The following is a 24,451-nucleotide window of genomic DNA, read 5'->3' on the forward strand; positions in this document are numbered from 1 at the left end:
GGCGAACACTTGGGGATGGCCAAGCGCTGTTTTGAGCATTCAAGCTTTAGTGAGTTTGTTCATTACATGTCGACCAAGAGGTGTTCACTGAAACACCTCTTTGGTCTTTTAATATAGACTCCACAAAATGATCTATATATGTTGGATCTTATTTTAATCACTGCAGAATAATTACTGTATAAAGACACTCTTATATCTGCAAACAAAGTTGGGCAATTCATTTTTAAAACAAAACTGATATATTTCAAATTAATAGTGCCAACATATTTTTCCAGTCTAACCTAAATAAAAGTTTTGATGATACATGAACGCATCCGAGATGTCAAAAATAATCCGAGATGTCAAAAATAGTTCTCCTACCAGCCCTGTAGCGTCAGATTTTTTTCAAATATCATAATAGTGATTTGGATTTATTGAGATTATTTATAATGTATATATTGACATATTCTGATTTGTAAGCAAAAAATATATATATGATAGCAGGATAAAAGTTGGTAAAACAAAACAAGATTATAAAATAAATACCAAACCAACAGCGCTAAAATCCAAGAACTTTAATAGGAGTATCCAAAAGAGTAGTAAGCACTTTCACGGTGACCACACCGCTTCATTAGACCTCTGATGAAGCGGTGGTTTGGTAATTCTTTATTTATTTTATGTTCTGATTTATATTCAGATCTTTCTGATACATTATTACAAAAGGAGGCTTGGTTCATTTTCACTTATGATACTTTGCAACCAAAGGGTCTTAATAATGAATGATTTATGAAATATTTAATATGACAGCTTTGGAAGTGTCTTGGAGCCTCATTTCATAGAAGTTAGGTAAGTGTATTTTTGTATTCAACTGGCTTATTGTTATCATTATTATTATTATTATTGTTGTTGTAATTAATGTTATTCTATGAACTCATTTGTTATTTTTGCTTTATGTTTTCATTTAAATTCATATGCAATCTGGTACATTCTATTTTTCTGTTTAGTAATGTTCTAATTGCTGAACTATTTAAGTGCTTTACCATGTTTAAAACGTTTGAACCTTGAATGCGTATGCCGAGGTGCTAGTTCATTTTTGTTTTTTATGCATTGTTCCTGGTTTCTAATAAAGTTGTTTTTTTTTGTGCAAATGATGTTTTTCTAAGTTTTGGAGTATGGAAGAGTTTATATTTAGCAACAATCATGAAAGCTGTGTGCATAATATTGGTCTTTTCCTTTTTTGGGGAGTATTTTTGTGTAATCTACTGGTTTATTATGGAGAAAACATGGAGCTCTTATATTAATGAACAGGCAAAATGTTTGAGTATGGCATTCAATTTGGGAGCAACTAATACTAGAAATAGAGAAGTAGGAGTGGAAACTGAGGCGGATGATGTGTTATCTAACACTAAAGATTTTATTGTGGATTTGAGATGCAATGCACTAAAAGAGGTAAAACATTCTACTAATAGTGTGCTGTTGCAACTGTATTTGTTGCATGGAATAGTTCCACAAGGTTTGAGTATGTCTGTAAATAATGCTGGGAGCAGACTGCACTAAATTGCTCCCTTGAATTTGTTAAAAGCTTGATTGATTATCATAAAAGACAGGTTGAATTACTAAATGCTAAAATTGGTAACATGTTTGAATGCAAGCTGAGTATAATGGATATTTTGAGGTGTTGTGTTGACAACAGGTGGATGAATGCTTTGCAGAGGTTAGAGCCCTGGAGGAGGAGATGACCCTTTATAAACAATGTAAGCTGCAATAAGGTCAGGTCAGCAGCACTTTGAGCAAACTGATTGGTTCCCATGGCAGCATACAACACTTCACAGATGTCAACAACCATCATCAGGAAGGGGTAAGGTGACCACTGGAAATGAACTGTATCATCCTCATTCTTTTAGGGTATGCAAACTACAAGACCAGCAGAAGGGACACCAGAAAAGTCAGGTAGGACATGAGAAAGAGCGGTTGCTGAATACTATTGCATATGCGACTGCTGTAACCGGAGAAGAAGAAGGTATGGGGAGGAAAATTTTGGGAATTTTTGAAAGGGGCATAATAAGAAAAATATTGCTGAATACAATTTTTCTTGTTCGTTTATTCATGATTCTATTTACATCACTCGTCCTTTTAAGGTTTCTGATTCAGTTGTAGTATATGGTGATGTAAATATAAATGACCACATGTTTAATGTGCTAAGAAAAGGATTAAAGTTTATTCCTGCATCAAGAATGTTTCTTCTGGAAGTATTAGTGGACTTATAGCTTTTTTTATGTAAGTTACAATTGAAACATTTTTTCCATTTGAGAAAGGGCAGACAGTGTCTAAATGAATCTTGGTTAGACAGTATTGTCACAAGTTTAAATTTTAAGAGTCAAAATAAACGTGTTCCCCTTTTATTTACAAAACAGCTTTAGTTTTTCATGACTTAGATAAAGAGGAGAATATTACATATGTTAACGACACTTTGAAATGTGCGATTAAGTTTAATCTTACTAAAGAGGAGTAGAAGGCTTTAAAACCTTTCGAAAAGGACAGATATGTTGTAATAAAACCAGCTGATAAAGGGGGAGATATAGTGATGATGAACATTGAGTTTTATAAGAAAATGTGCTTTAACTGACTGCATGATGAATGTGAATATCAGTTACTAGAACATAATTCATTGCAACAAATACAGTTGGATATTGTGATGTATTGGGAGATTTGGTTAATAGGGACATTTTGTCTGAAAGGTTGAAAGATTTGCTAGTTACGGTGAATGCCTGTATTCCCTTATTTTATGCCTCCCCAAAGTTCACAAAAATATGGAGAACCCACCAGGGAGATCAATTATATCTCAGGAGGGGTACCACAGAAATGTTTGGGGAGATTTTGGATAAAATATTACAATCTTATGTGATGCATTTAACCTCACACGTTAGGGATACACAGCATTTCCTTAAGGAAATTAAGCATATCAAGTGGTGGAAAGGGTATTTTTTACAACAGTTGATAGTAGTCTGTATACTACTATTGAATATAGATATGGACTAGAGGCCAATGAGCATTATTTAGCGAATGTTAATGGGTTACAAATTATTTTAAATATAGATAATTTTATTTTCAATGTTTTTTTGTTTTGATGGGTCTTTTTGTGGACAAGGGTATGGCTATGGGGGTAAAGTTTGCTCCCAGCTATGCTAATTTGTTTATGGGACAATTTGAGGATTTTTTTTGTATAGTGATTCATACTTCAACAATGTGGTGTTTTACAAATGCTACATTGATGATTTATTTTTTATAGCTCAGGGCTTACAGGAACAGAATGTTGGTTTTATGCGGACTATACAGATGGATACATTTGGTTTATCTTTTACTTATAGCATGCATGATAATACCATTCATTATTTGGATATTCAGTTGTATATTGTTAATTATGCAATAACTGGCCATTAATATTTGAAAATGAACATGCTGATTGACCAGCCCAACCAGCATGCCTGTTGTAATTCCCAGAATATACCAACAGAAAAAGGTCCGGTCACCTGCACTTCTTTCCATTCGTATATTCCATAACTTTTATTTTTTTTTTTTAACAAAAAAAAAAATTTATAGTCTGGACTATGGACATACCATAGAGGCAGCATGGAGGAAATACGAAGAAAATCAGGTACGTTATTTAAAACTAAAGACATGTATCTGATTTTCTTTGCATTTCCTCCATTTTGTCTCTCTCTCCTACTCCTGATGTAGCCGAAACTTTTTTTTTTAATAAACAAGAAAACAAAAATGGAGCAACGGAGACTTTCTTTTCTCTGTTGCTTCCTTTTCAAAGCATTGATGTACTGGTATGCGTGGGAATGCAAGTCCCATATGCATGCGTGGTACATCAAAACAATGCAGCAGGATACCACTAGCCATGGAAGAACAGTACAGTGCCATTATACAAAGACATTATTGAAGAAAAGTTTTTTTTCTTAAATAATGTCATTGTATAATAGGAATGACTGACTCTGTGGTTGTGGTATATTGACATTTACCCACAGTTGGCTTTATTTAATCACTCAGGTTTCACCCTCATGATTAAACCACACCAACTATGGATCAATCTTCACTATACCACACCATGTTGCCGGGTATTGCTTAATGGTACAATGCAGTTGCTGTTATATAGAAAATAAACTTCTGTGAGTTATTTTTTGTATGTATCTAGTGCACACCCTGGCCACTTGATAAGATCTCTCCCTATGGTGAATTTGATAGGCCTAGAACTTTATGTTCAGATGAGATTAATTTCCAGATAGTAGCTGTGCATGCATATAGTTGATAGATTCTTATCTAGGGGATATAATTAACATCTTATCTTTACCACATGGCAGAAGGTTATAGATGGAGATAACCAATTTACTCAGAAATATAAATGTGGTGTAAAGGTCTTTGAGAATTATAAAGGGGAACAGAATTATATATATTTTGTGACTCATTATGCTCCATTTGTTGAAGGTGTATCACGTATCTTGAGGAAACATTAGTATATTATTACATCAGATGTGATATATAAGAATTTGAAATTAAATATTTCATTTAGAAATTCACCTAGCATAACAAGTAGAGTTATACACACACATGTGGGTATTAAGATTTTGGAGTCTCAGTGTATGGACTGCATTACTTGGAGTTAAATGGATTAGGGAACTACACACATCATTAATGGGAAGCTGTTCAAAGTTCCAGGAGTATTTAATTATCAAAATGGTGATTTATGGGTAGCTTTGCTCCTGTAATAAGTTTTACATTGTTAAGACCATATATCAACTTAGGATGAGGTTACGTGTACACATCCGAGATGTCAAAAATAATTCTCCTACCAACCCTGTAGTGTCACATTTTTTTCAAATTGCATATCAGTGATACAGATATAGTGAGGTTCTTTATAATGTATGCGTTGATATGTTCTGATTTATATTTACATCCTTCTAATATGTTATTATAGAAGTATGCTTTGCTTATTTTCACTTATGATACTTTGCAACCAAAGGGCCTTAATAATGAATTACTTATTAATTATTTAATATAACAGCTTTGGAAGTATCTTGGAACATCATTTTATAGAAGTTAGGATGTGTGTATTTTTGTATTCAACTGGCTTATTTTTATTATTATTATTATTATTATTATTATTATTATTATTATTATTCTATGTTTTATTCTATGAACTCATTTGTTTCAACTGAATTATTTTTGCTTTATGTTTTCATTTAAATCCATATGCATTCTGGTACATTCTGTTGTTCTATTCTTCTATTTAGTAATGTTCTAAGTGATGAACTATTAAGTGCTTTACTGTGTTTATAACTTTTGAACCTTGAAGGCATATGCTGAGGTGTTAGTTCATTTTTGTTTTTTACACACTGTTCCTGGTTTCTAATAAAAGTTGCTTTTTTTGTGCCAAATGATGTTTTTCTAAGTAAAAGTTTTCTCTGAGTGGAATTGATGGCCTCCTCAGCTAGTGACTATGACCTCTAACATTGTCTTGATTCATCTCCTACTGAAACATCCACTTTAATCAGGGTTTGGCATACATTTTTTTTGCATGTTTACAATTATTTTCAAGAACACTTTATTGCAAATGTTTGTAAATGTAAAGTAGTAACAGACATCTTTGTTAGATTTGGTATGAACATTGGCCTAAGAGTAATGCTATGAATTATGAACATTCTTTAAAGTGCAAAGCATTGTTAAATATTTAAAAAAAAGCATATTCAACATAACCAGGGTTAATTTCTTGCATCTATCATATGGAATACCATAAGGTCCCGGAGGTTTACTACTTTTGGGGATTGAGTACACAGTTGTAGTTTTGATGTCAAAATAGCTTATATTAGTTTCCAACCCAACATAGATTATTATATTGTCACTGCTTAGAAAATCTAAGAGAGAGAGAAATATTCATGATATCTTTATTGAACTGTGGTACTTGAAAGTAAGGATGGCACAATGGTGGAGCGGTAGCATTGTTGCCTCACAGCAAGAGGTTCTCTGGTTCAATCCTTGGCTGGAGTGCCTTCTATGCAGAGTTTGCATGTCCTCCCTGAGTTCATGTGAGTTTCCTCTGGGTGCTCTGGTTTCCTCCCACGTCACAAATACATGCATCTGGAGTGTTTCTCCCTGGGCCTTCGCTGAAAATTGTCTTCATTCCAAGTCAGACTTTCCCAGTTAACAAATGTTAAATAAAAAGTTAATATGCCATTGCAACTTTATAGTTTGATTTTGTGCATGGTGTGACACTAGGAAAATGCTGCCAGTCCAGTTATCTGGAATTTTGTAAATAATTATATGTCATTTGAAAATATTAATATGATTTATATAGAAATGTGACAAAAGGAAATTCTGTCAGCCCAGCTCTCTGGAATTTTGTAAATAATCATATGTCATTTGTGAATATTAATATGATTCATATGCTTGTCTTACAAATGTAAGAGAACTATATGTTATGTGGATATTAAACTACTGGTGCAGAAGTGTATTTTGAACTGTATGTTATGTAATGAGCTTCAGGAATGTAACCACAGTGTACCATACTGGAAAAGAACAGAAATGTATAGAAACTATAGTTGGCACACTTGCAAACACTCAAGAAAATAAATTGAAAAGTAAAGTGTTTTACAAATGTGTTTCAGTGCAGCAAGCAGACACATTGTCTAGAGCTAGAGGTTTTCCTATTGTCTTGAAAGAGAAATAATTGCTAGGTTTAAAATGTAAAGTGTTTTTTTTTTGCCATGTTACTTCTTAGCAGCTGCACATCTGAGAGATAAGTATTTTTGACACAAGGGTGCTAAATTCTAAAGTATCTGTTTAGCCTGGAAACTGGGGATGGTTGACAAATACTGATGTCATCCTAGCTAATACAGCAGTAATATGTATTATTAATTTAAGAACTATATCTCAGAGAAAGTCTGTGCATTTTGTATTTGTCTTTGGACCTAGAAACATCCATCTTCAATACTTTTGCCTTGCTCTGTAAGTAAGTCTAGGGTACAGGGATATCTTTTAGATATAGTTAGGAATGTAGTAAAGATTAGTTTAGATGTTTTCTGTATTTATTTGAGACTGTCCTGCAATGTTGTTTTAAAATATTTCCTGTGATTCTGAACTCTGTAGTCACTGTATTGAGTTATTGAGTATTGTCTTTTTTTATTATTTATTATTAAATACATTTAAACTTTTTATTTGTGGCTGGCTTGTTTAGAGATATTTAAGTTCTCAGAGTACTTGCATATGTATTTGGTGACACTGTATGGGCCACTCCAATAGAATCGAAAGTCTTGGTCACATTTAACATTTAGATAATAGTAACATCACACAGTAGGATTGGTCACCCTTTGAGAAAGGCCTTAGAGTAGCTGATAAAGAGATGGTTGGTGGCAGTGATAACTACCTTTTAGTCTGGGCAGAAGGGGCATAGCTAGTAAACATGTGCCAGCCTTTCCCAGGAATGTGTGTGTGTTTGTATATAAATCAAATCTCAAAGTGTGTGTGTCAGCTACTTGGGCAGGAACATGAAGCACTGGTTGGACAGAAAGGGTGCTGGAGGTTTTGGCTTGACCACTCAGCTGAAATCTTAACCCTATAGCTGTGCCAGCTGGGAGTCTTACTGCGGATCTGGAGAAAGAGGGAGAAACCTGCCTTGGACTAACTGATCTCTGTGTGCCCTTAAGGGAAATTGTACTTTACTGTGTGTGTACTTTGTCATCCTCCCAATGTGCACATCCCTCACTGGTGCTAGTGGTGAGGATTGAGGCTCCTTCATTACTGGGCCAGTGCAGGGGCAACACATATGGCTTTAATATGGTTTAATGGAGTAGTTAACTTTAGATATCTAAGTGTATATCAGCCATGGGGTGCACCGAATGGAGATGAATATTTGATTGTTCAAGTCACTGGTACTTTTCTATCTATAATGTGTTGTACTTTAATTTGGTAATCTCTACATATAGTATTGCTTTTCTGGACTTTATTTGGTAGTTACATAGTCTTGTTAATTTTTTTTTAAACATTACACTAAACTGTTCAGCTACGGTTGAGGTTGTTTGAGCGTTATGTATGTGCTCAAGAGAAGCTTTTTGTTAGCAATTTTCTGCAATATTCCTTTCAACATCATTGGACTTAACTTATTTTGTACACTGTAATTAAGATGACACTTTGTACAACTTGTATAATCTGCATGTTAGCTACTTGTATGTCTGGATTTATGCTGTAGGTTAGACTGTTTCTGGTTGTAAATTTACAGTGTTCTATATAATTTTCTATTTGTTGGTGCTATAGTTTCATTGATCGCAAAGCAAATTCTGGTATTTAACAGATTTATAGTTTTTAATATAGGTATTTAATAGAATTTTTAGCTTTTAATGTAGTCACACCTAATTTACTGGTTGTATATTAGTTTGTTATTTACCAGCATATTTGATTATAAACCACTTGTGAATTTCTCATACATTGTCTGTAATATTTAGATATCTCTCCATGTTTTCTTTATAGCCCTTCCTTAAACATTCTTTTTTCTTTTCTCTCTTTTTACAGTCCCTAACATATTCCACTGCATGTCTTTCCCCCATTGATTCGGCTTCTTGGATTTTTCATGCTATACTACAACACTGCGTTTCAGGAAATTTATTTTAAGAAGTGCCTGCAGTGTATTTCATAACAAATTTATCTGCTTCTGTACATATAAAAAGTTAGCATTTTCAAGGCAGTGGCATGCACACTACTTGAACCCTTTTATTAGGCTCCCCTCCTCCATTAGTGATAAACATTTTCTTTCTTCTCTCTTTCTGTGTAGTCATAGTAATAAGAATAAGATCCCTGCTAAAATTAACTACTCCTATATACTCTCCATCTTATAGAATAATTGTGTAAGTTTGATAAACATTAAAGAGCACTAGGGCGCTGACCTGATTGATTGTTTTTTTTCTTGTGACGCTGCCTGGTCTGCCTTGTGGTTCCACCCACTCAGTCCAAATCCCACCCACCACCAATACACTTATAGTTAGCCAGCAAGCACACCCCCTACACTAATAATCCAATCACCTCCCTCAAACCAATTTAACTCGAATTCTAATCTCTAGACTACTCACACCCAGTCTCAGTGATTGGCTTAGCTTCACCCTATTACAATCTAGATAGTCATTAACTCCACACCTTCTACTCTCACTTAGACTCCGATTAACTCTACTCTAATTCCCACAAAAATGTTAATCCTACAAACATCCCTACTTGGCTTACTCAGTATAGCCTACCTTATTACTTCCTATGATAAACAACATGTTTCTGTTATCTACTCTCCCACTAAAACAGACATTAACGCCCCCACATTTAAACACACAAATCTCCCCATATAACCATATCTGTATAGCAGCTCCAACATAGAATTCATCCCATTTAGATACACCCATCCAACAGTTTCACCATATTTACTCTGCAAATATGCTACACTAATATCTAAACTCACACACTTATTTTTCTTTAAGACATCTCAACTTAAACTAAGTGGGGATATACATCCAAATCCAGGCCCTCAACCTCACCAGGTAACTACCCCAAAACCAGTCAATACTTGCTCTCAGATCATCAGCAAGCAACCAAATAATAGCTCTGACTTTTTACTTGTGAACATAAATCTGAGAAGCATCTTAAATAAAATCCATGAATTCCATTCAGCCCTCTCTCTATACTCTCCAGACACAGCAGTATTAACAGAAACTTGGCTAAAATCCCACATAAATGACAGTGAAAACCTAACACGAGGCTACAAAATGCATGGACTTGACAGGACTCAAAAATGTGGTGGAGGTATATAGGTATAGCCATAATATACAAAACAATCTCTTAAACTGGAACAACTAGAACGTAACCCCCCAGACATTATGAACTCTGAAATCTTAATCTCACACCTCTGTTTAAATAACAATAAACACATAATAATTATAGCAATTTATATTCCCCTAAGCAACAACTCATCCATCACCGAAAACCTCCTTTGTTGGTCTGACTCCAATTTTAATCAGGAAACCATAATAATGGGAGATAATATGGACTGGTACATGTATTCTTCAAATAACCCCTCCAACTTTATAAACCTATATGGTTTCACTCAAATAATACAAACCCCAATCATTATCAACAAACATAGTAGCAAACAATCTATTATTGACTGGACCCTAACAAATAGGCCCTCCCTTTGTTTCCACGCTGGCTGCCTCCTGGACAGTCTTAGTGATCACCTACCTACCTATTTACTCAGATGCAGGATAAGTATTCCAACAAAAATTACATATAAATATATATGCAATAAAAGAAATTTCTCTCCTGAAATCTTTAAAAACCTCCTAGACCAAACTGTCTGGACCCCACTAAAATACATTCTGCAGGTCAATACTTCAATAAAAAAATCCTCGAAAGCCTAAACAGTCTAGCACCCCTTAGGAAAATCCATGTCAGATCAAAACACATACCATGGCTAACTAAGGAAACTATGCAGCTCCTGAAACAGAGAGACAAAACATGGTCCCAGTATCATAACAACACAAATCAAGTTTCCCTTCTAGCCTACCAACAAATAAGAAACCTAACAAAAAAAAAAAAAAACATATCAAGAATAAAAAAAATGTAGTCACAAACACAAATTGAGTATACCAAAAAAAAAATGCCTCGGCAGTCCAAAACCGGAAAACAATATATGCCATGGCAGTCCAAAGTCATGTGATGTAAGCTTTGTTATATAAGTGAATTAGTTTGTAATGAGTTTTATCTGATGAAGTTCGTTATATGGTATGAATGAAAGGTGTCTTATTAAATTTATTTTTGACCGAGTCGTTTTTCATATATTGTTTTCTGGTTTTGGACTGCTGTGGCATTTTTAACATATCAAAAATGACAAAAAGCCATGCTGTACTAGGATTCAACAATAACATCAGTGCAATTCCCCAAAATTTTGGGATGCCATTAAACAACTACTTAAACCAGGACAGTCCACAACCCCAGCACCTACCACCACTAATACCACACACAATAACACAGCCACCCAATTTAACTCACACTTCATCTATTCTATACTATCCCTGGAAAAAATGACAGCAATACCCCCCTATTTATTCCTTTAGGAGCTACAACAAACATCAATTCCTCTACAGTCAGACCTATACAAACTACTACCATTAAAAGACTTCTAAATAAACTAAATCCCACATCCTTTGCTGCTGACTCACTTCACACAGATTTCCTCAGATTAGCGGCAGATGCCATCTCTTATCCTTTCTCTCTCCTAATCAACCAATCTATTTCATAGCAATATATCCACAAGGTCTGGAAAATCTCATATATCATTCCACTGCACAAAGATGGCTCCTTAGCAGAATTCTCAAATTACAGACTAATTGCCATACTGCCTCCCCTAGCCAAAATTCTTGCAAAATGTATACATTCTCAGCTCCTAGACTACCTGCTAAGCAATAACCTTCTAACTAATTCCTAACATGGTTTCAGACCCAAGCACAGTATGACAACCCCTCTTGTAAGTTTCACCAACACAACCAGCTCAGAAGCAATGGCCTACTTGTATCACCCATTTTCCTATACATGTCTAAGGCATTTGACTGACACTGTATCCCATCAAAAACCACTCAATGAACGTGCTTCCTTAAACCTCTCCCAACCAGCTGTATCCTGGTTTCATAGCTGTCTAAGATTTGACAAACACTCAACTCTAACCATCAAAAAGGTCAACATTAAACTGGGTTCACTATACAGAGAAAAGCCATACCTTACCAGCACAACCAGCTACTCTATACCCAGAATGCATCTTCTCTACACCCTTCTATACACCTTCCCCATATTCACAAATCTCAGAAAAACAGACTAAATTAAAGTAGAAGGCTGTTACAACAAAATTGCAAGATTTGCTACTAACCAACCTTACAGATCACATCACCTCTCTACTTTTCACCAACTTAATTGGATCGAGCTATCCAACCTACTATCCTTCAACCAGCTAACCATTGCCCATTCCATCATTCACCAAACTGATTACTGTCCTGTGCTGAAAAAACTGGTAAAGCCCTATTCTAACTGCAGAACCCTAACATCCACTGACCAACTACTACTAAAAGTTACTAAGTCCCACAATAAATTTGGGGATTCTATGTACTCCTACCAAATATCTAAGCTCTGGAATACCATCCCTCAACATATAATAAATACTACCAACACACACAAATTCAAACTATTCCTCAAGGAACACCTAACCAACAACTGGCGTTGCTCCTGCACAACTCCAGGCTGACCATGCCATGCCTTCTTTCCTATGTTCCATACCATTCTTTCTACTTCAATTCTCTATCTCCAACTCTTTATACATCAAGATAATTAGTAGTTAGTATTCTACTTATTTTTGTGGTATAATTTAGTTGAAATTAACAAAGGTAAATGGAAAAAGTTGGCGATAAATTAAACTTCTTAAGGTGATTCATTAAAGAATGAGATAACCAAATTCCATATATTCTACTGTAAGTGTTGTGGCAGAGATTACTGAGAGAAAAATACAGTTTATTTCATATGTGTGTTTCGTTTAGTTCATCCATTAATACTGGGGATCTGGAGAGAGAGGAAGAAACCAGCCCCAGACTGACTATGACCTCTGTGTGCTCTTAAGGGAAATTGCATTTTACTGTGTGTATACTTTCACCCTCCCATTGTGTATGTCTCTCAGTGGTGCTAGTGGTGAGAATTGAGGCTCCTTGATTACTGGGTCAGTGCAGCGGCATCACATATTAATTGTTTGGCAGTGGTGGGATATCCACATCACATATTAATTGGTTGATAGTGGTGAGTTAGCCACATCACATATTAATTGGCTTGTAGTGGTGTTCATAGGTGTGTACTAGGCTAATGGCCCTGGGGCCTTAACAAGCCTAGCCATAGGCTTACCCTGGCATAGTGCCACCTGACCTTAGTTCCCAGTGCCTCTGTCGAGTAGAGCCACTGGAGTTATCTTGGGCTGAATTTTCTATTTCTCATCTACTCATCAAGATTTCTCTTGAAGAAGGTCAGCGAGGTACTCTGCTTGACATGTATGGGAAGTATATTCCATAGTAAGGGCAGTCTCTGGGTTATGAACCAGTCCCTCCAGTATGTTCTGTTGATTGTGGTAAAGAGGTTGAGGTCTGTGGAGTGTGTAGGGTGTAGTGATTGGGATTTCTTTAGGTGTAGCATTTCTAACAGAGCTGGGTCAGACATGGCTTTGTAAGTCAAGCAGAGATCGCCTCTAAGTAGGCGATATGAGATAGAGAATAGTTGGAGTTTTTTGAGTCTGTCCATATAGGACAAGTGCTTAAGGCCTATAGGTGGATATTGAATTCCTGTAGCCTGTGTACAGTGGTCACTGAAGGTGTTTGCACTCTTAATCAGCCATGCAGTGAACATTCAGAGTTCATATCACAATTATTTTTTATTTTTTTTTTGTTAGCTTAGTTAGTCAAGGAGAGCAGGCAAGCATGTCAGCAGAGGACTATGGCAAGCTGACAAGGAGCCATTTGGCTGAAATGTGCCAGGCTAAAGGACTGATGCACACCGACCTGACTAAGGCTAACATGACTGGAGCTTTAGTTATGGCTGCATCACAGAATAGCAACCAGGAGGACAATCAGACTGGCCTTGGAGATATACAGCTCACAGAGATTGGACAGCTCAACCTTTCCACAGAGGACTTAAAAATCCATCTGGAGTTAAAGAGACTTGAGCTAGAGGGCAAGCATTTGGAAATAGAAGCAGCAGAGAGGCTGAGATGTCTAGAGTGTGGAAAATGAGAAACAGCAATGCCTGGAATCTGAGGAGAAGGAGAGGCAGAGTCAACATAAAAAGGAGATGCTGACTCTTCGCCAGAGTCATGGATGTAATGGGGAAGGGAGTAACTGAACCCCAGAAGCAGCAACAGTAAATTTCTTCCACAATTTACAGAAGGGGATAATTCTGATAGTTTCATTCATATGTTTTAGACGTATGTAAACAGTATAATGTTGACCAAGGGCTCTGGTATGGTTCCTGATCCCCTTACTCCATGGTAAAGCTGTAACTTAATTTTTTTAACTGTCTGATACTGATTGTTTAAATTATAATACTGTAAAAAACTGTTTGCTAGAATGTTTTATGTTAACACCTGAATCTTATAGGAAAAAGTTTTGGGAGCATAGACACAAGGCAGATGAAAGTGTGTGTGAATATGTTGCTGAACTAAGCACTTATTTTCATAAGTGGGTGAGTGGATGCCAGGCCATCACTTTTGAAGGCCTGGTAGACCATTTCATGAGGGATGAAGCCTTTAGCACTTTGCCTGAGGACATGAGAATCTGGTTAGCTGATAGACAATGCATTACTGCAGAGGAGTTGGGGAAGAAGGGAGACCTATACCTAGCAAGCAGGGCATGACTGCACAGGAAAGGGACACCCAGTGCTGCTCATGGGTCTAAGGGAACCCATGGTGGGCAGTTCAGACTGCTCCAACAGAGTCTGCCAGTAGCAGGGGAAGCCACTAGTCCAAATACATGTCCAGGACCAAGGGTTAAATGTTTTAAATGCAACCAGTGGGGTCATGTAGCATACAGATGTCCACAGATGCAAAGTAGGGAACAAAAGATGGGAGAGCCAGTAAGTGGGAATGACAAAATGGCAACAACAGGTTGTCTCAAGAAAACAAGGGTACCAAACTATCACAACAGGTTATTTCTTATCTTAGTGAATGGAAAAGAGGCCATGGCTAAGAGAGACACAGCCTCTGACCTAACCATTGTGAAGCCTGCAATGGTTACAGAGGAGCACTACTTGCTTGGGAAGTCTACTCCAGTCAGAACTTTAGGAGGGACCCCATTCCAAATATCTTTGGCTAGGGTTCACCTTGACTGGGAGGGTGGAAAAGGAAGCCAGCAAATAGGTGTGTTTGAGGATATCCCTGCAGATGTCCTGATAGAGAATGATTTTGATAATGCAGTACCGTGTGTGCATGTAGTTACACACAGTCAGGCTTGGAGACAAGCATGTGGGTCTGGTAGCCTGGGGCAGACCCAGATGGACCACACACTTGCAGCCAGGACTGGTGAGGTGGTTACTTCAGGGAGAGAGCTATTCTGTAGCAGTGAAACTGAAGGTGAGCCACAGCTGCTTGTGGGTACTGATGTTCCCTTGGACAGAGTGACTGCAAGGGCAGAGGTGAGTAGTAGTAGTAGGAGTAGTGACTACACGAAAGGTTTTGCATATCCACCACCCCCTGCAATACCTAACTTTAACACTAATGGTGAGGTTGTATCTAATCAATGCCCAGTCGATGACGCAGATGATATGAATAGTCCTGAAAACTTTGTCAATGGCGGCCAAACATCTTCGGTTTGTCGGAGCGAACGTATTAGAAATAATCAACAGCATAACTCTTTTTGGCAACAAGAGCAAGCCAGAAGTGGTAATAATAATGGCCAAATAGATGCAAATAATCAACAGGGTTTTCGGGACAACCATGGGTATCAACAGAACTTGAACCAACAAAAGAACAACAGAAGGCAAGGACAACAGAGAAGACGTCATAATCGGAGAAGTAGATGGGACATGATGCCCTTCAAATTCTAGTAAGTGCTAAAGGGGATTTTAAAATATTTAACTTTAGTTCCCTTTATAGTGATGATAATATGGTTAATGTGTTTGCCAAAGGCCTGTCATTTGTCCCGGACAAAAGAGAGGACTTGGTCAGGACTATCTTAGATTTGAAAATGTTCATGCGCAAACTCAATTTAACTTGTTTAATGGGAACTAATTCTATACTTACTAACAGTTTGAGAGTGTCAGGCTTGATTAATCCACCATTACAAGAATCTTTGGCTGAGTTTGAAAAAGTGGACGAAATGGACATTAGAGCATTGTTATCAAAGAGAGTCAATAACTTAAGCATACAATGAAATATTTCTGTTGATGAACTTGCTTTTATTAATCTCCTTAATGCATGTGATGTTCAAGTTATGAAGCCCGATAAGGGGTGGGGGGCTCGTCTTTATGGATCAATATGAATATGTGGATAGGATGCAAGTACATTTAGATAGTGCTGCATATGAACGTCTAAACTTAAATGAAATTAATGGGGCTTATAAAAATATCAACAACATGATTAATGATTTGTTCCTTGAAGGGAGTATTGATCTGGATACACTACAATATTTAACCATGTCAGCAGCCGTGACACCTATATTATTTGGGGCCCCAAAGTTACATAAAGACGTAAAGAATCCCCCATTCAGACCAATAGTGGATGGTAGGGGTTCTATTACTTACGCAAGTGCGAAGTATGTAGACCATAAACTGAAACCTGTTGTTAAATCTGAACCACAGATATGCCATGATTCGTGGAGTTTTCTTGATGGTATTAACAACTTAGAGTATGATGATAATTTCATCTTCCTTACAGTTGATATTAAGGATCTCTATACTGTCATTCCCCACAATCTAGGCATGGAGTGGATTAGAGATTTCTTACACATGAAAGGGATGGACGACAAAGAGATTTATGTCATTGAAACTCTTTTGGAGATAGTACTGACTAATAATTTTATTAGTTTCAATGGGCAACTATTTTTACAGAAAACTGGCATAGCAATGGGCTTACCTTGTGGCAGTAGTTTTGCCAACTGTATAATGACCTACTGGGAAAGAGTGCTGTTGTTTAACAACCCAATGTTTAAGGAACATGTTGTCTGGTACACGAGGTACCACGACGACATGTGCTTCATTTGGAAGGGGGATGTTGAGTTGATTCAACCATTTATTATAGCTATTACAGCCCTAACAACATTTTTGGAATTTACTTTCCAAGTAGGCCTTGATGCAATCAATTTTTTGGATGTCCACTTATGTAAAGATAGCCCTAAAAGTAGGTATAGAACCACTATTTTTTGAAAACCAACTTATTCAAATGCCTTTTTGCATTTTACAAGTAGCCACCCACGCCATCAGAAGAAGGCGATAGTAAAAGGGCAGGCAGTTAGGGCAGACAGAATGATTTCAAGCTATGATGACTTTCTAAAAACATGTTCCTCAAAAGAGGATATCCTTTGGGATTCCTTGAACATATTTTTGAGGAAGTGATTAGCAAAAGGTTAGTAGGCCATTTTTACCCCTTAGTGCACAAAGAATACGAGACAGAGGTAACATCATTGGGTGTACTACCATCCAAAAGAAGAAGGGACACTAGTTTGGATATGAATAGTTGATTTTTGACAACATATTCTTTAGATTCTAAATTCATTAGGGACATCCTTACTAAAAATTGGGCCTTCATTCTGGAAGATAATGGGATTAACAAATCTTTAGGACAATCACCGCAGCTTATTTTAGAAGGGGCCCTAATTTGAAATGCCTGGTTGAGAAAAAGAAAAAAAAAACATTAAGGGCTGCCTCGGTATGTCTAAGTGTGGTAGATGTCCTCAATGTAAATATATTAGAATAACTAACAAAATAAAGATTAGGGACAGGGTATATATAGTTGATGGGAAGTTCAACTGTGACACTCAGGGGGTAGTTTATGTTGCTTTATGTGAAGTTTGTGATGCATACTACATCGACAAAACTAAGAGGAAAATCAAACAAAGTACCTATATAGTATTCACAAAAATTTAACTACTAATGCCCTAGCTAAGCACATCCTGGGGCACCCTAATCACAAATTCTCTTTCATGGTGTTACAACAAGTTGAACATAATATAAGAGGATGTCCATGGGACTTAAAACTTGAGGAGTGCGAATTGTTGTGGCAAATTCGCACATCAGCCTATATTCCACCAGGATTAAATGAATCTGTATCCATTAAATGTTTGCTCAAAATAAAAGCTCTTATCAGGTAGTCAATAGTAAGGAATTTTCGGCATTTTGCGTACTTGTACATATATACACACATTCAATCTTTCTCTCATTATATCTTACATATAGCAATGAAAGTCTCTATGTACATATATTTACAAAAAGTTAAGGAATTGATAGTAATTATAAAACTAGTAGTTTGCTATATATACATTTATATATATATATATATATATATATATATATATATATATATATATATATTTTTTTTATATATATATATTGTATCTTGTATATACTGTCATATGTTGCTACATCTAGTAGGGGCTTTAGGTTTTACTTAGCTGCCCTATTTATTTATTTATGTACTTGGTTTGAATTCTACCTTTTTAGATAGCATAGTTTTTTATATTTATATTTATATGTGTTTTTTCTTTTTCATGCATGTTTAATATTTTACAGTGGAGGTATATATATATATATATATATATATATATATATATATGTTTCTTTTAGTAATATTACTTATGTATATTTTTTACTAAACTCATCTTACCTATGTTCTTATGGTCCCACGACTTGTTTTATAATGATAAACACCAATTAGGGTTGGGGTCTAATTGATTGATTGATTGTTTGATTGATTTATTGCTTTCAACACTATATAGTGTTTTCTGTTGTCGTGGGTTTTGTCTGAAGAAGTTGGGGTATTTTCTATAATGAAACCACTCACATTATTAAATAGTGTTTTTGTGTTCCTGAAGCTGGCTCGTATTTTCTTTTACCAAGTAGTAGGAGTAGTACCCAGGCTGACAGTGATGCACCACTGTCAGAGGATGCCAGACTTCCTGTGGAAGAGGAGCTGGGAAAGGTTACAAAGAGAAAGTTGAGACAGGCTCAGCTGTCAGTCCCAACATTACAAGGACTGAGTGAGTTAGCTAGTGAGGCACCTGATTTTCAGGGGAAGGGGGGATCTATATGCTGGGACAAAGGGTTACTGTATAGAGAATGGGCCCCTGATGGAGAGCTAGAGGGTGAGAGACTACAGCAGTTGGTAGTCCCCAGAGCCTACTGTCAGGCACTTCTAGCCATAGCCCATGATATTCCTTTTGCAGGTCATACAGACATAAAACATACAAAGAGACATATTATGCCAAACTTTTATTGGCCTGGGATTTCCAGAGATGTAACTGGGTACTGCAGGAACTGTGAGCAGTGCCAAAAGGTAGGCAAGGCAGGATACAAGGTGAAAGCTCCTTTGATGTCTTTGCCTGTGATTGATGAGCCATTTCAAGTGGTAGCTATAGATATTGTGGGGCCTCTGAGTACCCCACGTTCCACAGGGAAAAGGTATATCCTAGTGGTAGTAGATTATGCTACCAGATAACTTGAGGAGGTGGCTCTGCCCTCCACTGAGACAGAAAAGGTAGAAAATGCTTTGTTAGAGATTTTCAGCAGGGCAAGTTTCCCAAAGGAAATACTGACTGACAGAGGTGCTAATTTCATGTCAGACCTGCTGGCTTGGCTGTGGAAGCACTGTGGGGTGAAGCACCTGAAGACCACCCCTACCATCCCCATTCTAATGGTCTTGTCGAGAGGTTAAGCTATACACTGAAGTCCATGTTATGGGTATTTGCAGACCAGTTTAAGAGGGAGTGGGACAAATATTTGCCCCATCTGTTGTTTGCTTACAGAGAGGTGCCCCAGGAATCCACATGTTTTTCACTCTTTGAGTTGTTGTATGGGCATAGGGTGGGGGGACCGCTAGATTTGATTCCAGATGAGTGGGAGGGTGAGTGTGAATTCCACAAGGAGTCTGTTGTAGCATATGTCCTACACCTCAGGACAAGGATCATGGTACTCATGTTCTTGGCCCAGGACAACCTGGCAGAAGCTCAACATCAGAAAAAGGTCTGGTATGACAGGAATGCACGAGCTAGAAAGCATGATGTAGGGCAGCAGGTAATGGTTCTCATTCCTGTCAGACACAACAAGCTGCAGGCAGCCTGGGAGGGACCTAACAAAGTGATAAGGAAGGTCAGTGATGTTAACTACATGGTTCAACTGCTAGGCAGGAGGCAGGGGCACCAATTATTCCATGGTAACATGTTGAAACCTTACTATGATAGGGAGGACGTTGTGCTGAGTATTTGCAGTGGGTTGCAGGAAGAGTCTGAGGGGGATTTGGTGACTGATCTCCTCAGTGAGGCTCGGACTGACTGACACCTCAGTGCAAGGGGTAGCAATGTCAAGTATAAAAGCATGTTATCGTTTTACAATTTCCATGTTCTGCAAACTTCTGAGATATGTACTTCTCACACAGAGATGTTAGTATCTGTTTAGCCTGGGAACTCAATTCAGGTGACAAAGAGTGATGTCATCCACGCTAACCCAGCAGTAATGTTTATTATTCATTTAAGAACTCTCTCAGAGACAGACTTTGCATTTTGATTCTTGTCTTTGACCTGGAAACATCCACTCATCATCTACATTTGCCTTGCTCTCTAAGTAAGTCTAGTGCACAGTAATGTCTTTTAGATATAGATAGGAATATAGTAAAGATTAGTTTAGATGTTTTCTGTATTTATTTGAGACTGTCTTGCAATTTTGTTTTAAAATATTTGCTGTTGTTCTGAACTTTGTAGTTACTGTGTTGATTGAGTATTGCCATGTTCTTTTATTATGTATTATTAAATATATTTAAACCTATCTTTGTGGCTGACATTTGTGAGACATATTTAAGCTCTTAGGGTACTTGCATATGTATTTGGTGACACTGTACAGGCCACTCCTAAATAGCGGCTCTTGGTCACACTTACCATGTGGATAATAGTAACATCACACAGGAAGTTTGACATCCTTTGGTAAGGGCCTTAGAGTAGCTGATAAAGAGTTGGTTGGTTGCAGTGATAACTACCTTATAGTCTGTGCAGAAGGGGCATACCTTGTAAACCTGTTCCAGCCTTTCACAGGTGTGTGTGTGTGTGTGTGTGTGTGTGTGTGTGTGTGTGTGTGTGTGTGTGTGTGTGTGTGTGTTTGTGTGAAAATCAAATCCCAAGCACTGGTTGGACAGAGAGTGTGCTGGAGATTTTGGCTTGAGCACTCAGATGAGATCTCAACCCTATAGCTGTGCCAGTGGGTAGTCTTATTGGGGATCTGGAGAGAGAGGGAGAAACCAGCCCCAGACTGACTGTGATCTCTGTGTGCTCTTAAGGGAAATTTCATTTTACTGTGTGTGTACTTGTCATCCTCCCATTGTGTATGTCCCTCACTGGTGCTAGTAGAGAGGATTGAGACACCTTGATTACTGGATCAGTGCAGGTAAGTGTTGAACCTGGGGTGGAATATGTAATAATATGAATGAATGGCATATCCTTGCATGTTGTTGCTTGGTAATGAAAGCATGTAAAAGGTGGGTGATGTGTACAGAACTGACTTTAACATGTGAGAGTAGACACTTATATGACTACATGTGACTACGTGTGTCGTCAATCAAGTAGTAGGCCTCAGGCATCAAAGATTCACACATTCATACCTCTCAAAAGTACTTATGGCCACTGAATGTCCTCAGTTTAAAATCATACTTTTGTACTGGACAATCATTAAAGAGAAACATTAGGAAGGAATGAGACACATTTCAATTTCAGACTTCACGATCCTCAGAAGATTAATAAAAATACTGATGCAAAAAATGTTTGATTCTATCAACTGTCTAACTTTCTAAGACCAAAATATGTCAAAGGTACAATTATCAAATCAACATCACAAATGCAGATATACTAAGCACTAAGTCAGCTATGCACCCTGAGCATCAGACACAAATGTTATGTATCCCTGAATCCAAAATATAGAAAACAAGGATATGCACAGTTATCATCACTTGCACAGGGTTGTGTGTTTGTGTGTGTGTGTGTGTGTGTGCGTGTGGGGGGGGGGGGAGGCAGGAAGCCTCGACTGACACAAAAGGTTAGTGAATGTATATGAGTAAGAAAGAGAAGCAGCCAGACAACATTCAGATATTACAATAACAAATGGCCAGTGATACAAAATGAGTTTTAAGCTTCAGGGCTGAGCCATGTAACTGTTGTGTGAGTGTCTTCTAGCTGAAACTGGTGTGTGAGTGTCTGTATGAACACAGCCAAACTCTGTGCTAGTTCTACATCTTGGTATGTTGGACAGCTGTGAGCCATGCATGGTAGAGGTAGCGATTCATCTTTGTCATCCCCAGCCATGAGAACTGGCTGTGCTAGGAGTTGAACTAGCATGTCCATTTTAAATATTGCTCTTATAAACTTAAAAAGTTGCTAGAATAAGATGATTTGTGTTAGCATGCATTTTCTGAAGGACATGGAATCTGAAAACCAAACATATGGCATTATTTACTGACTTCACTCCTTAGTGATTTGCCTTAAAACCACAAATTTTATGAGGCACAGACCAAAATTATGAGGAAGTAAATCTAAAGTCTGGACATCCTGTGAAAATCTGGACAATTGAGAGGTATGGGTATGGTTATGCAAGATGTTGTTTTCTGGTACTAGTACTTTCCCTACAACTGTGAAATCAGACTCAGTAACTGTTGTTAAGTTAAGCGGAGATAAATGAGGTGATGATTCAAGGTTATGGGTTAAAAAGTCAAAATTAGAAAACAAGTCCTTGACTGAACTGATGGTCATGAGAAGAAGATTGCGATATATATGTATATGTATATTCTAATATACGTGTTTGTATATTTATATATATATATATATATATATATATATATATATATATATATATATATATATATATATATATATATATACTGTATGTGTGTGTGTGTGTGTGTGTGTGTGTGTGTGTGTGTGTGTGTGTGTGCATGTGCGCATGGACATGGGTCCCTATCAGAAGATCTAGTTTTCAGAAACTCAAAACTGATCTATTCGAGCCCATATGATCGATTTTCCAAAAACTTGAAGCTTTAGAATGGAAATTTTGGTACAGTGAGAATCAGGGAATTTACCCTCTTCCCCACTGTAGTGCGATCTCAGGGGTTGTGGTGGGCAAGGGGGGGAGTTTGCACCCCTGCAAAAATATAGAAAAGAGGTAGTTTTTTTGTTGTTTTTCGAAGTTTGAGTTTTCAGAAACTCGATCATATCATCTCGACAATATGAGTTTCATGTTTCTGAAAACTTGACCTAGACCCATGTGTATATATATATATATATATATATATATATATATATATATATATATATATATATATATATATATATATATATATACAGGTCCACTTTTTAATTTTGAAGGTCCACAATCCCGATGTTCAATATATCGAACTCAGAATCACGAGATTGTAGAATCTCGAAAATAAAAGATAAAAAAACATGTTTTTGCAGGGGGTCAAGCCCCTTGCACCTCCTACACCCTCTCCAACTTAAATATACTAACTCCAAGATCGCACTACAGTGAAGAGAATGGAAATGTTCCTGTTCCACACTGTATAATGATCTGCATTACTGTTCTCTTCACTGTAGAGCAATCTCAGAGTTAGTATATTTAAGTTGCAGGAGGTGTGGGGGGTGCAGGGGGGGCTTGCCCCCCCCCTGCAAAAACATGTTTTTGATGTCTTTTTTTTTTAATGTTGAGATTCTCGAGGTTCTGAGTTCGATATATTGCACAAAAGGATTGTGGGCATTCGAAATTAAAAAGTGGACCCATATATATATATATATATATATATATATATATATATATATACACACACACACACACACACACACACACGTATATATATATATATATATATATATATATATATATATATATATATATATATATATATACACAAAAATGCACTTCTTTGAGTACTGTTCCATCAAATGTAAGGTTTCAAATTTTTGTTAAATCAAAAGTAAAATTAGGGACTGTGTAATACTGATATCTAGATGGCAAATGCAGTTTAACGGTTGGTCATTTTTTCCAAAACATTGCATACTGAAAATCGGCTTTAACATGTTTAGAAATCTGTGCATAAAAACATTTTTATTTTCGACATTTTATTTCAACAGCATGATTAAATGACAAGTGCATTTCTGGATTTTGATATATGTATGTAAGCTAAGCTTACCCACCCTACCAGCGACCTGATTTTGTTCCTAAAGTTAGATTGCTTGTAGAAGATATGACACCATCATATTAATAGAAGTTTATTATATTAAATATTTCTGCAGATACATAGTTTTTAAATTTGTTACTCACCTTTTTGGGCTTTGTATCAACTATTCTAGTCATTGTTTCATAGTTAAATGTACAATGTTAAATGTGTTGCAGATCCTTGATGCCAAAGCTTACTCTTTTTTTCATTTACTTACAATGGCCGTACTCAAAATTACTACTTACTTTACATATCTCTGGATAATATCTGAAACTTACTTAAAGTGATACTCTGTGATTTGTACTTTTTTTGATGCTCTAAACATCCCATAGAAAACTCCTTCTTCATATGCAAAATAGTGTTTAGTTTTGAACCAGAAATCCCATCCTGTCTTTCTGGCAATGACATCTTTTTTTCTTTTTTTTCTGAGACTGCATAGTAAAAGAGCTATATGTTCCTACAGGCTCA

Source organism: Protopterus annectens, chromosome 5.part0, assembly GCF_019279795.1.
Source record: "Protopterus annectens isolate FY-2018-M chromosome 5.part0, PAN1.0, whole genome shotgun sequence".
In the NCBI taxonomy this organism is placed as follows: Eukaryota; Metazoa; Chordata; order Ceratodontiformes; family Protopteridae; genus Protopterus; species Protopterus annectens.